Source organism: Vespula pensylvanica, chromosome 10 (assembly GCF_014466175.1).
Source record: "Vespula pensylvanica isolate Volc-1 chromosome 10, ASM1446617v1, whole genome shotgun sequence".
Taxonomy (NCBI): Eukaryota; Metazoa; Arthropoda; class Insecta; order Hymenoptera; family Vespidae; genus Vespula; species Vespula pensylvanica.
The window spans coordinates 7,855,546-7,867,832 of NC_057694.1; the positions used below are offsets into that span (position 1 = coordinate 7,855,546).

General features: G+C 40.2%; 1 protein-coding gene across 8 annotated transcripts in view; it reads right to left on the bottom strand.

The window, feature by feature from the left end:
- The window catches only part of LOC122632640 (potassium/sodium hyperpolarization-activated cyclic nucleotide-gated channel 3), a 54,189-nt gene extending 47,555 nt beyond the window's left edge, over window positions 1-6,634 (bottom strand). For 4 of the 8 annotated variants that reach the window (XM_043819711.1, XM_043819712.1, XM_043819708.1 and 1 more), the window contains exons 1-2: window positions 5,476-5,960; window positions 4,661-5,088 (exon numbers count right to left, since the gene is read on the bottom strand). The gene's annotated coding sequence lies outside the window, so the exon portion shown is untranslated. Of the gene's footprint in view, window positions 1-4,660; window positions 5,089-5,475; window positions 5,961-6,619 lie in introns of those variants that run through there. The other 4 variants (XM_043819707.1, XM_043819706.1, XM_043819705.1 and 1 more) reach the window with 4 other exon arrangements.
- Between the last annotated feature and the right edge of the window lie 5,653 nt (window positions 6,635-12,287).

The following is a 12,287-nucleotide window of genomic DNA, read 5'->3' on the forward strand; positions in this document are numbered from 1 at the left end:
TTTCCAGGATTGTCCGGAACTCGTCGGGAGTCGCCATGGCAACGAGGACGTCGTCCTTCTCTCTCTCTCTCTATCACACTTACAAACACACACATACGCTCTCTCTCTCTCTCTCCTTTCTACGCATAGAGTCGACGCTTTCACCGGCGCCTCGTTCGAAAGATACGTCGAGAGAGATAACGCCTAAACTCGAAATTCCAAACAATATTGGCCAAATTCGCGCTGCCAACACGCTTTCGATTTCTTCTCTGGGTCGATCGAAGGATAACCGTGTCGCGTTTTGAATAGAAAAGAAAAAAATAAGGAAAAATATATTCTCATTAAGGCGTAGAAGAAAAAGAATCTATATTCGTCGTTCGACCGAATCAGCATTCTTTTACGAGATACGGTTCCATTATGCAAATGAGTGCACTTTCTCGCGATTCCAAGATTCATAGTGTCGATAATAAATCAGAGAATTTAATCAGGATGAAGTCTCGACATCTTGCGGAATTTCTACTCGCTGCCGCATACATGGATACGTGGGTTAATGCCGAAATTGAATAAGGAGAAAGCTCTCGTCGTGAAAACACCTTGATCTCCCCGGAATTCCGCGCTTGCACGCTCTTATCGTCTTTTCTCCTTGGAATTCTTCAAGAACCATCTTACCACCGAGCTTTATCCTTTCAGGTAATTTTATTTTTCAGGAAACGCTTTATCGCCTAATACCGTTATACTTTTTACCCTCTACAAAATGTCCTACAGATAAAACGGATTATTCGATATTTATTATTTTTCTCCTTCTTTTTTTTTTTTATCTTATTCGTCGGTGCTTCGAATGGCGATTAGAAAATGTATTTGTAGGCCTTGATAATCAAAACGTTGGATTTGAAAAATTTTGATGGGAGAAATATTTAAAGGATATGACGTAATGCAAAGAGACGGAAAATGTTGCAGGGTTGCTTTAATCTCAAAAGCGATTAAAGTTTTCCGCCGCTCGCGCTTAACTCGTAGGTGCGTGATATCGTTGCTATTTTGGCGCTTGCGACTTCTAAACGAATTATGTGCCCTAACTCCGACGGAAAAGGCTACGGATAAGATGATTAGGAAAAGAATTTAACGAAAAAAACACGATCGAAGTTAATGGAACTAGGTACGTATTTACTTAAGTACGTAGATGCCTGTGAAGTTGAAAAAAAGTTATCGAATAAAATCTGAATCTTTCTCCTTTTCTCTTTTTTTTTTTCTTTTTTTCGATCACTCGATGCTTTCCTTTTCTGTTCGTTTCGAAAATACGGAATTTCTAAACATTCATGCAAATCGAAATAAGAATTCATAGAAGAAAGTTCTGTACGAGGTCGAGTATCTTTGAAATTCAATGTTTTTCCTACGCTCCGTTGTTCCTAAGTTTAGTGTTTGCATGGTAGGTATGTATACCGAGGAAGAAACGTGGATTACGTTAAACGTACGTAGCTGAAATATGACATATGGAAAGGCGGTTGTCGCATGCTTTCGACTTTCAACGATTTAAAAACTTTTGACATCGTATGTAAAATGTAAAACGAAAAACGGCGGAAAAAAGGAAAATTCGTAGCTACCGAGAGGATTTTGTGGAAAAATGAGTATGCAACGGCCGTAATTCGGACGACCGTAATGAGCACGAAGTCGGAACTAAACCGTTTGGTGAAAACGATCGTTAAAATTGGTAAGGGCGAACGCTCGAGCCGACTTAACGCAGCACATCGATTTTCCGATTTTCAATTATGAAGATTGACTCTTGAAGACGAACTTGTTCGATCATAATAGATATACCTATATCTAGGTATTACGTATGTAATAATATATACGTAAATGCTATCGGATAATGAAATAAAACGCAATGATGTAGAAATTGCAACGTTATTGCAATTTCATGGGAAAAAACAGAATGATAGGAAAAAGCATCGTTGCGCAACGATGTTATGTACGCGGAGGACGCGACATCGGGGTGCGAAGGGTCAATTGCTAGACGCTTAAGCACCGGAAGTCACGCGAGTCGCCCGAGTGCGTTCAACGTCAGCCAACGTTCGTGCCAATGACCCAGTGAAGCCACTAAGGTCGCATCCCAACCCCCCTACTTTCCGCTTTCCCTGTATACCCTTTTCAAACGAATATATATATATACACACAACTTTTTTACGAGTGAACGATATCGACGATAAAAATGATTTTAAAAGGTCGGGAATAAATTAAGATCGTCTCTTTGGAAAGGGACAAAAAAAGATTCGTTTGATAAAAAGTTCGAAGAAAGGCAAAACTTTGTTATTTTTCTTGTTCTTTTTTTTTTCTTTTTTTTCTGAATGAAGGGAAGAAAAACGTCAATTAAATCGACTGGCTTAATAAATGCTCCAGAAATTAAAAAATGAATATAGAGGAAGAGAAAAAGAGAGAAAGAGAGAGAGACGTGTCGAAATCCTTAATAAAGAAGATGTTAAGAGATAAAGGAATCATCGTGGGCCGCTTCGACACTCGACAATTCCGAGGAATATTTAGTTTGCAAATTGGATCGAATAATCGGGGTCGGAAGTTCGGTGTGGCACCGAACGAGAGTCGCGAAAAGAAGGCGTCTTACCCCTTTCTTACTTTCACCCCTGTCTCTTTCTCTTTCATCTTACACAGCAATGTCTCTTTTACGGAGATTGTCAATAGGAAATTTCACAGGTAAAATCTGTCGATATCTATTCGTATGAAGACGTCCAACAAAATGGAGTACAAGGTGGGCCAAGAATCTGCCCGCACACATTTCGGCCTATAAAATTTTATAAATTCAATTTATAGCGTTATATACCTACTGTGATTTTTCATGGCGGCGAACTGGCACGCGGCTAAAAGACGATATAGTAAAAAGAAAAAAGAATATCATTGTACTACTTTTAATTAAACCTTTCATCGCCGAGTTAATAATAACTGTAAGTTTTTCTTTGAGCTACCGAAGAAAGTCAAATTATTTTCTTCTCCATTGCCTCTCTCTCTCTCTCTCTCTCTCGCACACACAAACGCACCCGCGAAATTCAACGATAATTTTTGTCGAGCTTCGACGAAGGATCTTAACGTTTGCCGATCAAGTGTGATCTTTAGTTTCGCTTCATTAAGGTTACCTAAACGACGCGAAGATGAATAGTCTTTTCCCCTTTCGATTTATATACCAAAGAACGAAAATCCTTCCTTTCCCGTTCTTCTCAAAGCTCGCTTCTATTAGACGCAACCCTAGAGAGCACTCATCCACTTAATCAAACCCCGTCTAGCACTCCTTAATTATTCCTTTCAGCTACCTTCGAAAATAGAAAAGGCTATCGCGTTTCACGGCTAATCGGTTAAATTGCTTAACGGAAGAGATTTTTAATTTTCCTCGCTGCCCGGCTCCCCCGTTTCACCCCTTCCCACCCTCTCCCCCTCAAAAAGAAAAAAAAAAGAAAGAAAATAGGAATTCCCGACGACCAACTTTCTTTTCGAATCTTGTGGCATCGTTTCTTAAATGACCGCAATTCTTTTCACGTAAAACTTTTTCACTTTTAATTCCCGCTAAATTAAGATCTTTACGCTTGATCGACTAAGACGAAGCTAAAATACTCGCAAGTCGATAAAGAAATAATTTTTCAGACTCGATAAAAATGTAAAATAAAGATCGAGGCGAACGGCGAGGTATCGGTTGGCAAACGTTAAACGATATTTAATACTTTGTACGATCTGATAACGCGTAACATATTCGAACATCCTATTCGGTAAAAGAGAACGATTCTTATCGCTCCCCTCTAGATTCGTTTCCCTTCTTTCGCACGAATGACTTTTTACCCAACCAAATCGAATTTGAGATAGGATTAACGTAAATAAGTTTATATTCGATGCCTTAGTAGATTAAATCGTTTATCGTATATTATCGAAATACGCGCATACATATACCGATATTTATACACATAGATACATTAGTTTCTCTTCTAAAAAATAAAATACAAAAAGGTGTGCTCGGTTAGGTCCACGAAAAATGTTATCGCGACACTCGTTTTGTTTTTTTTTTTTTTTTTTCAAAAGCTCCTTTTTTATTCGTATTCGTTATAAATATATCATGACTGTACTCAAATCTATTTATATTCTTTAGTGAATTTATTAACGCGAGAGCGTTTAAAGAGCTCGCGCCAAAGATGCTTCAGTACGGAAGGACGTCTTCAACGATGTTGAGTGTGATCGTTTTAATGCGACCGACTTTCGACATCCCGAATGCATTTAATCGGATTTCCGGACCCAAGCGGCTTCTCTCTCTCTCTCTTTCTCCCTCTCTCATTCTCTGTCTCTCTCTCTCCCTCTTTCTCCCTTTTTCCATCTAGCCGTTCTTTTCCGTGGTACATTAATTTACATGGTGCATCACTTTTCCTTTCTTACGAATTCGTAATTAATAGGTATCGTCGAAGCATGGATTTTATTTAAAGGATTCATTCGTAAATATGCATAGCGTTATCGAAAGGATAGGAATATAAAATGTGTAAGTCGGAGGGAGTGAATAACTCGAGTGGCATCTAACGGATGGATAGGACGTAACGAGCGCTTTGAAGTGTAGCACACACGTGCTCGTTTATGTACGTATTACATATATACTAAGAGACAGGTTGGTATGTGTGAAGGTGCTATTGGCGCGCTATATACGTACCTACGCTCCTTTCGAAACGCGTCAACGAGTCGACGACACCGGTGCCTGAAGAATCGGCGCCCGATTCTCGAAACGCGATACGTTCGGTTACTTTAACAAAAGACGACATCGCGCACTTTGTTAGATAGTCGTTTTAAAAAAATTCTGAAAGAAACGAGAGACTGCAATCGACGGTAGTTCCACGCGTCCCTATCCTCAAAGAGAAAACTCGAACGGTAGTTCTTCTTTTTTCTCTATACGTCGATCGTAGTAGATACGCGTTCGCGCGTCGAGAAACAATAAGACATCGATCGTTTCTCATAAGCTATTCGAGCTCAATCGCGATGACGCGTATAGTTTGGTATTTCCCTTCGTACCTTGTTTCTTCCACTGGAAGAGGCTGACTACTAGCAAGAAGGAGCTACCGGATCTTTGGGATACGCGCGCAACTATAATTCAAATTTACATTTTCTCTCTCTCTCTCTCTCTCTCTCTCTCTCTCTCTCTCTCTCTCTCTCTCTCTTTCTCGGTTCATCGATCGGACGTGGTAAATATTTTGTAGCTCGGGGCACGCAAGCTCGGATGTCTTCTTCGTAAGTAACTCGGGAACGCCTCCTTAAAGAGGGCCGAACTTTCCACTCCTTCTCGCGAAAAGCCTAGCGAGTACTTTACCGACAGGTTAGAGAAAAAGAGAGGGAGAAAATCGACAAAGTCGCTAGTTGGACTGCCTAGTTGGTTAGGAGAAAAAAAAGTTTCTGCGCGTAGCGTGCTCTCTTTTCGCGTTTTGACCTAAAAAAAAAGAAAGTGTCGTAAACATAGATATACCATAGAGGTACCAAGCATCACCGATCGTCCTGTCAACCCTCAGGCCAGCCGTTAATCTCGATTCCCTTATCTTTCGATAGGGGGTTGCTTGACTCGTGGTGTTCGACACGTGTCCGAGCTTCACGTCCTCTTCTTTCTTTCGTTCATTCGTTCGTTCGTTCGTTCGTTCGTTCGTTCGCTCGCTCGCTCACTCGCTCGCTCGCTTGCTCGCTTATTTCCACCGCTCATTTATTCGAGCAGAGAAATCCATGAATTGGTTGTCGTATATATCTAGCGAGTTTTCGTCGCATCGACGAGATATGTACGACGTACGTACGAGTTTATCGCGCACCATCTCGCGCGCGGCGTTACTCTTCCTTTCGACACTTCACCTAGTCGACACGTAAGCTCGCACCACGTCTTTGTTCCGGATCACATTTTCGTAGAATACACTTTGACGCACTAACCAACCCTTCTCTTTCTCTTTCTTTCTTTCTTTCTTTCTTTCTCTCTTTTTACTCCTCTCTCTCTTTTTCTCCCTCTCTCTCTCTCTCTCTCTCTCTCTCTCTCTCTCTCTCTCTCTGTCTCTCTTTTCTCTCACTCTCTCTCTTTTTCTTTCTTCTTTATACCGCTCTTACAGAAAATCCTTTTGCAACGATAAAAACGGGTATCATAGATGAAGCGTACGTCGGGGTACGACGATTGGTGACACGTTAAACGAAACGCGCAAAACAGGCAAGGAACGTGCACGCACTGCACGCACGCACGACCGAAGGAGTAAGAGAGAGAGAGAGAGAGAAAGAAAGAGAAAGATAGAAAGATAGAACGAGAGAGAGAGAGAGAGAGAGAGAAAGAGAGAAAGAAAGAGAGAGAAAGAGAGAGACAGAAAAAAAATGAGGGGAACACAGAGTGAGAGAAAACGAGAGAGGAAAAGGAAGAGAAATGAAAGCAACCGAACGAACGAACGAACGAACGAGCGAGCGAACGAACGAACGAGCGAGCGAGCGGCGAGCTGATTGACGTGAGAGATCGGAAGGAGAGAGAAAGACAGAAAAAATAAACGAGAGAAAGAAAACGGACAGACGGATGGATGCAAGGAAAGACAGACGGACAGACGAATATACAGATAGACAGACGGATAGATAGATAGACAGATAGACAGACAGACAGACAGACAGAGAAAAAAGAGAGAAAATTCGACGGTTTCTCCTCCTTCGTTGCCCGGGGAGCGGCTATGGCGGCGGCCTGGCTCTCACTGCTGTTCTCGCGTCGTCCTTCGACATGGGGGGCGGTTGCGGGTGGGCTGCGGGTGGGTTGCGGGGCTGCTTATCTCGCAGCATCCCAGAGCGCAGGAGCAATCCGCACGAAACAGCCGCTTGACGACGAGAGGGTGCGCGCGTGGCGCGCGGAGCGAGCCCGAGGCTAGATCGCGCTCGTCGAACGACCACGTCCGTTAAAACGATGAGAAGAGAGAAAAAGCTGCGTCGAGGCACCGACTCGAAACCTTACCCGATCCTCGCGAAAACATCGCGATATCGCAAAAAAAAAAAAGAAAACAAAGAAAAAGGATCTGCTATCCAAATCCTCCTTGCCAGGCTATTATTTTTGTTTAAAGCTTCACTTCGTACGACTTTAACTACGTTAGATTTTCACGGTGATTTTCTTTTTCTTTTCTGTTTGTTTGTTTTCTTTTTTTTTTCTTTTTTTTTCTTTTTTTTTTTTTTATTTTACGCCGTCGCCACGACAGAAGAACAACGTTCGCTTTTGTAACATCGTCGTTGTTACAAGCGTAACGAGAATAATGGCGCGTGATATCAATGCGACTGGACGAACAAACGAAATGAAAAAGAAATTAGGAACGTTTGGCCGTGCTAATAGAAGAGATAATTATTATCCAATTATTCCACAAAGTCCGATATTTCGTTTTACCGGCGAATCGTTTACGCTCCGGCTCGTTCTCTTTGACGAAAATTGTTAAGTACTTGGGTACACACGAAATTAAAACTCGTAACGTGGTTAATGAGCGCGCGCGCGCATGTGCTAGAAATATCAGACGCGAAAAATCGGCGCGAAAAATTGTCCAGCGTTTCCTCCCTAACGTTTTTAACGGAATCAACCTGTCCAAGATCGTACGTATACGCGTTAACGTAACCGCTGTCGTCGTTGAAGCCCTTTTAATGAACATTAAAGTCGGAAAAGGCGAAAACATCTCGCGAACGGAGAAATCGTTGAGATGATGCACGGACGATGCATAGCTAATCGAGGGATCCTTGTATCGGTCGTACGGTCTTATAAAATATTCATGAGATAACTTCTATCGAGGGAATCGTGGGAATAGAAGCTGACTCGAGTATGAAAGTGTCGTTAGAAATGTTCTCCTCTGTATATTCCCTTGCCGCGGGGTCGATGCCATCGGACTCGTCCGTAACGATCGTTACTTTTCGTTCGTCGAACTGCGAGATGCGAAGCAACGTCCTACGATCGCGAAACGTTTACTAATGCACCTATTTATACTTTGCTTTTCTCTTTATAAACTATTCTAACGAATTCCAAATAAATCTATCACGTTCGTTCGTCCGTTCGCTCGTCGAATCATCCGACGGATTTCAAACGACGCGTCTAACGCATTTCCTTTTTACAGGATCACGATTTATATCGGTATTTTACTATTTACCCTGCTTTTTCGTTTACGCTAAATATACTCTCGAGAAGAATATCAATAAAAATATATCTTCTTCGTCTTTCGTCATCGTTAATACGCCTTAGTACTCATCGTTTTCGGTTTTCAACGCATGGCCAAATCGCGATTCTCTTCTCGTTTTAATTCGAACCCCTGGGTTTGTCGCAAATACCTGCTTGAAATTATTTCTCGCTTGGCAACGAAAGTAGATATTATCTTTTTTCCATAGCCACGCGCGCAACACGGTCTTCTTTGTATAGACGCGTTTAAAAGCTTCTCTCTCTTTCTCTCAAGGCTATCCATCACGAGGCGTTAGGAGTAGTTAGGAGGAACTTTTACCGTGACCATCGCATCGATAATCCTTGGTGACTACTCGCCCATCGAGAGAGACCCATCCCTCCTTTCAAAGTAACGCTTCCCTTCTTCTTACATTGATCGTTGGTATCTATCTTGAGTCAGCTACTTGCCATTCAAATACATACATAGGTACATAAGTTACGTAGTATACATATATACACATATATAGATACACACACACACACACACACAGATCTACTGCTTATATTTCCAACTCTTTTCAGATAACGATTTAGACGATGATTAATCAAGGTTTCGGTGGTACCTCGTGTCACGCTTTATCGCTTTACGATCTTCAACGCAAATAGTCGGGATTTCTGAGACAAGACATCCTGCATATAGTTCAACGAACTTGAATCAGTCGATTCAACATAGATTTCGCAGAACGTACCGTGAGTAATAGACCATAATAGTCGCGTCGTGACAGATTTAAAGGGGAAGAAACAAATGGAAGGAAAAGGGAGAACGGCCAAGACGTTACAAATATTTTTAATCGTAGAACTATATTAAAGGAACATAATAAATAACGAACTGCAAAGATTCTATCTCTATTTACTCTAGCTTACCGTCTCCGTTATATGGACGATTCTCGCAGTAGCCTCATTGAAATACTTTCCGCCGTACTCTACGACAATACCGTACTCCGACTCTCGGTATCCGATATAACCAATATCGTTATTCTTCACTATTCCTTGGACTTAACTTTGTCTTTCGTTCTTTCTCTCTCTCTCTCTCTCTCTCTCTCTCTCTCTCTCTCTCTCTCTCTCTCTTTCTTTTTTTTCCGTGTCTGATATATAGAAACCAATTATTACGATAAAAGATAAACAGAAATACGTTTCTACTCCTCGACAACGATACTATATAATATTTAAAAATTTCAAAACTCGTAGCCTGAAAAGTTAGCTTTTTAATATTTTCCTCTCGAATTCTCAATTTCCTTATTTCCATATCAAAGTGTGCTTCTCGATAAAATAAAAGAGTACGTAAAGTATATACATTACGCAATATTAGAGAACCGAAACCAACGTAGAAACAAAAAAATGCAAATCTTCCTGTCTAATAGCGATAACTCTTTAGCTTTTCAATAGAATTAATTCGATTAATTGAATCCGTCGAATATAATCGTTTATCTTGAAAAAAAAAGTTTATTCGAAAGAAATTCGATGATCGTCTATGAAATATAATTCGTATGGTAAACATTGTTCTCATTATCTACTCGCAAATTACCTATGCTATCTTTTTCTCTAATCTCCTTTTCGCTACTTTTCCATTTCCCGTAATCGTTGATTTTCACCATGCTGTTTTCAAAGTTGCTCAAGGCAGAGCGTACTCGTAATTATTTTCAGGACGTTCCGGTAATTGGAAGTACGAAATAGCCTTTTTTCTCACGGTGCTTCGCCATTCTCTTTCTCTCTCTCTCTCTCTCCCTCTCTCCCCTCGTTTGTTTCCCTTGATGGACACAACTGATCCAGGTGGATTTCGTAGAAAGGGATGACGCAATTTTCAACCAATTTTCCTTTTGAGAAAAAGAAAAGCTAGTCTCTGAACGCGTCACCTTTTATTGCTCGACTGAAGAAGAGCTATATTAGTGGAATGCTTTTGTTATCCCGGTGTGTCTATTACTTCGGTAAAAGAAAAAGAATCGGGAGAGAAGAAAGAGCTCTCTTTAACTCGAACCAATTAAATTGTATATTCATTTCTTTCGCGATATATAAAGGGAAAAATAATTGAAAAATCGGTTATTCCTGGTAAAGATCGAAGAGCGTAACGCGAAAACGGAAGAGAAGATAGATCGAAAAGAAATAGGAAATCTTGGGTATTTTTATATTGTCGAAGGTACGCAACGAGATTCATCGGGAATATATACACGCATTCTAAGATCACATGCATGAAAAACGCGTATACGTGTGCGCTATCCAGCAAACTCCGATTGTAAGATAGGAAAACTCGGTAGGTTATAATAAAAGTGCTTTTCTGCTTCCACGGTTGCTTTCAAATTTTTCATACCGATGAATAAGGAAATAACCTATCGGAAAACTAATGATAGAGTCTTTTCAAAATAACTCCAGAGATTCAAATCGCAGAAAAAGGATTAAAATACGCGCGCGCGAAAAAGAGAGAAAGAGAGAGAGAGAGAGAGAGAGAAACAGCGTGCCTTTTGAATTATGCTTACCAAGGTTTTAAATTACAAAAGAATAGAAGCGTCGCGACGCCGTTTGTTTGACGAGAAAAAACCAGTGGAACGATTCGTTTATACTCAAAACAGTATAAAAATAGAGTACAAAATTTCCGAGTTTTCGCGGCGCCTTTATCAACGAAAATAAATATACCTTTTTCTATTTGTTCAAACGCTTCATTCGTATTCTCTTCCTACGTCGAATCGTATCGTTGTTGCTTTATTAAATTTAACGTTCGTTCATAACGTTCCTTCTCTTGAAACGATCGTAAGGACTCGATGGAAGGAGTAAACGAACGGTTGCTTCTCTTAACGAGAGTATCAATTCCGAGATACCCTCTTTCTTCCTGATCTTCTTCTCTTGTTCCTCCTACAAATGAATGAAAGATAAAAGATTCCACGGATAAAAGTTTTACGGTTCGTGTCTAGATCAGCGTTCTTCCGACAAACCAATTACCGGTCATCGTTAGCAACGAAACGATCTGCGATCGAAGAACAAAGTGTCACGAGTTTATAAAACGAAACATACCTAACTCCTCTATATTCCAATTATTTTTAAGCGTTTATCGTTGCTCGAGTTGCAATATCTACTTACTTTTATATACTTTTACTACTGCACTACTATATCCGGATCAACGATAATACGATTTCTTTGCGAAAAAAAAAATCAAATTTTTCAAACAAAGATATCGAGGAAGCAATTATTTCTAGTGGAACGATTCGATTCAATTTTTATTGCAACGTCGAATGAATTTATACGATATTCTGTATTCTCCAAGCTTTTCTTTATCCGAAAAGGTAATCTCTTTTGTTCCTTGAAAAGAATCACGGTGCCACCGACGTAACAAAGATAAAGTTTCGTTTAATTCCGTTAAGTAGAGCGTAATTCTTAGCGAGAACGTCGTCAAAGAGATTTCCTTCTACGTAAGCGACACCTTTATTACGAGCTAACAATTTATATAATTATTTTATACGAATCAATGGTAACAACGACGTTGAGATCGCTTTATCATATCGAGCGAATTATTCGCATCGTATTTATAACGTAAAGGGAAACAAAGTACACAGGGTTATACTTTTTTTACGATACGCGTATACGATATTTTTCGTATTAACATCGATATCAAGCGTGTATATGTATGTTCGTTCAGAATTTTGCACGTGATGTACGCGAAAGTAATGTCGCAGCGGTCGGACCGTACGGTGTATCATCGAGATCATACGTTACGCGGGGAACGACGAGAGACAGAAACGATTTGAATTACAAATTTGCTCTCGATAACCCAATGAATGTTGCTCGTTCGAGGGTTCGATTAACCTAAAAGTTCCAAAGTATTGCGAGCACGCGAGTCATATACATGTATATACATCGAACTCATTTGTCACTTTATAAAAACAAGATAATTACGATGAGAAAGGAAAAAAAAGAATAAAAGGAGAAACAAAAAGAATAAAACGATCGATAATTATCGTCGAGTAAATAGGAAAGATCGGAAATCTCTTAGAGAAATCCTTCGTTAAATAAAATATTACGTGATCATAAAGTAACAATAGAAATATTTTTAAGCAAGAAGCGAAATAATGGGCGCGCGTGTACGGAACGTTTTTACGATTCCTTGCGTTAAACGATT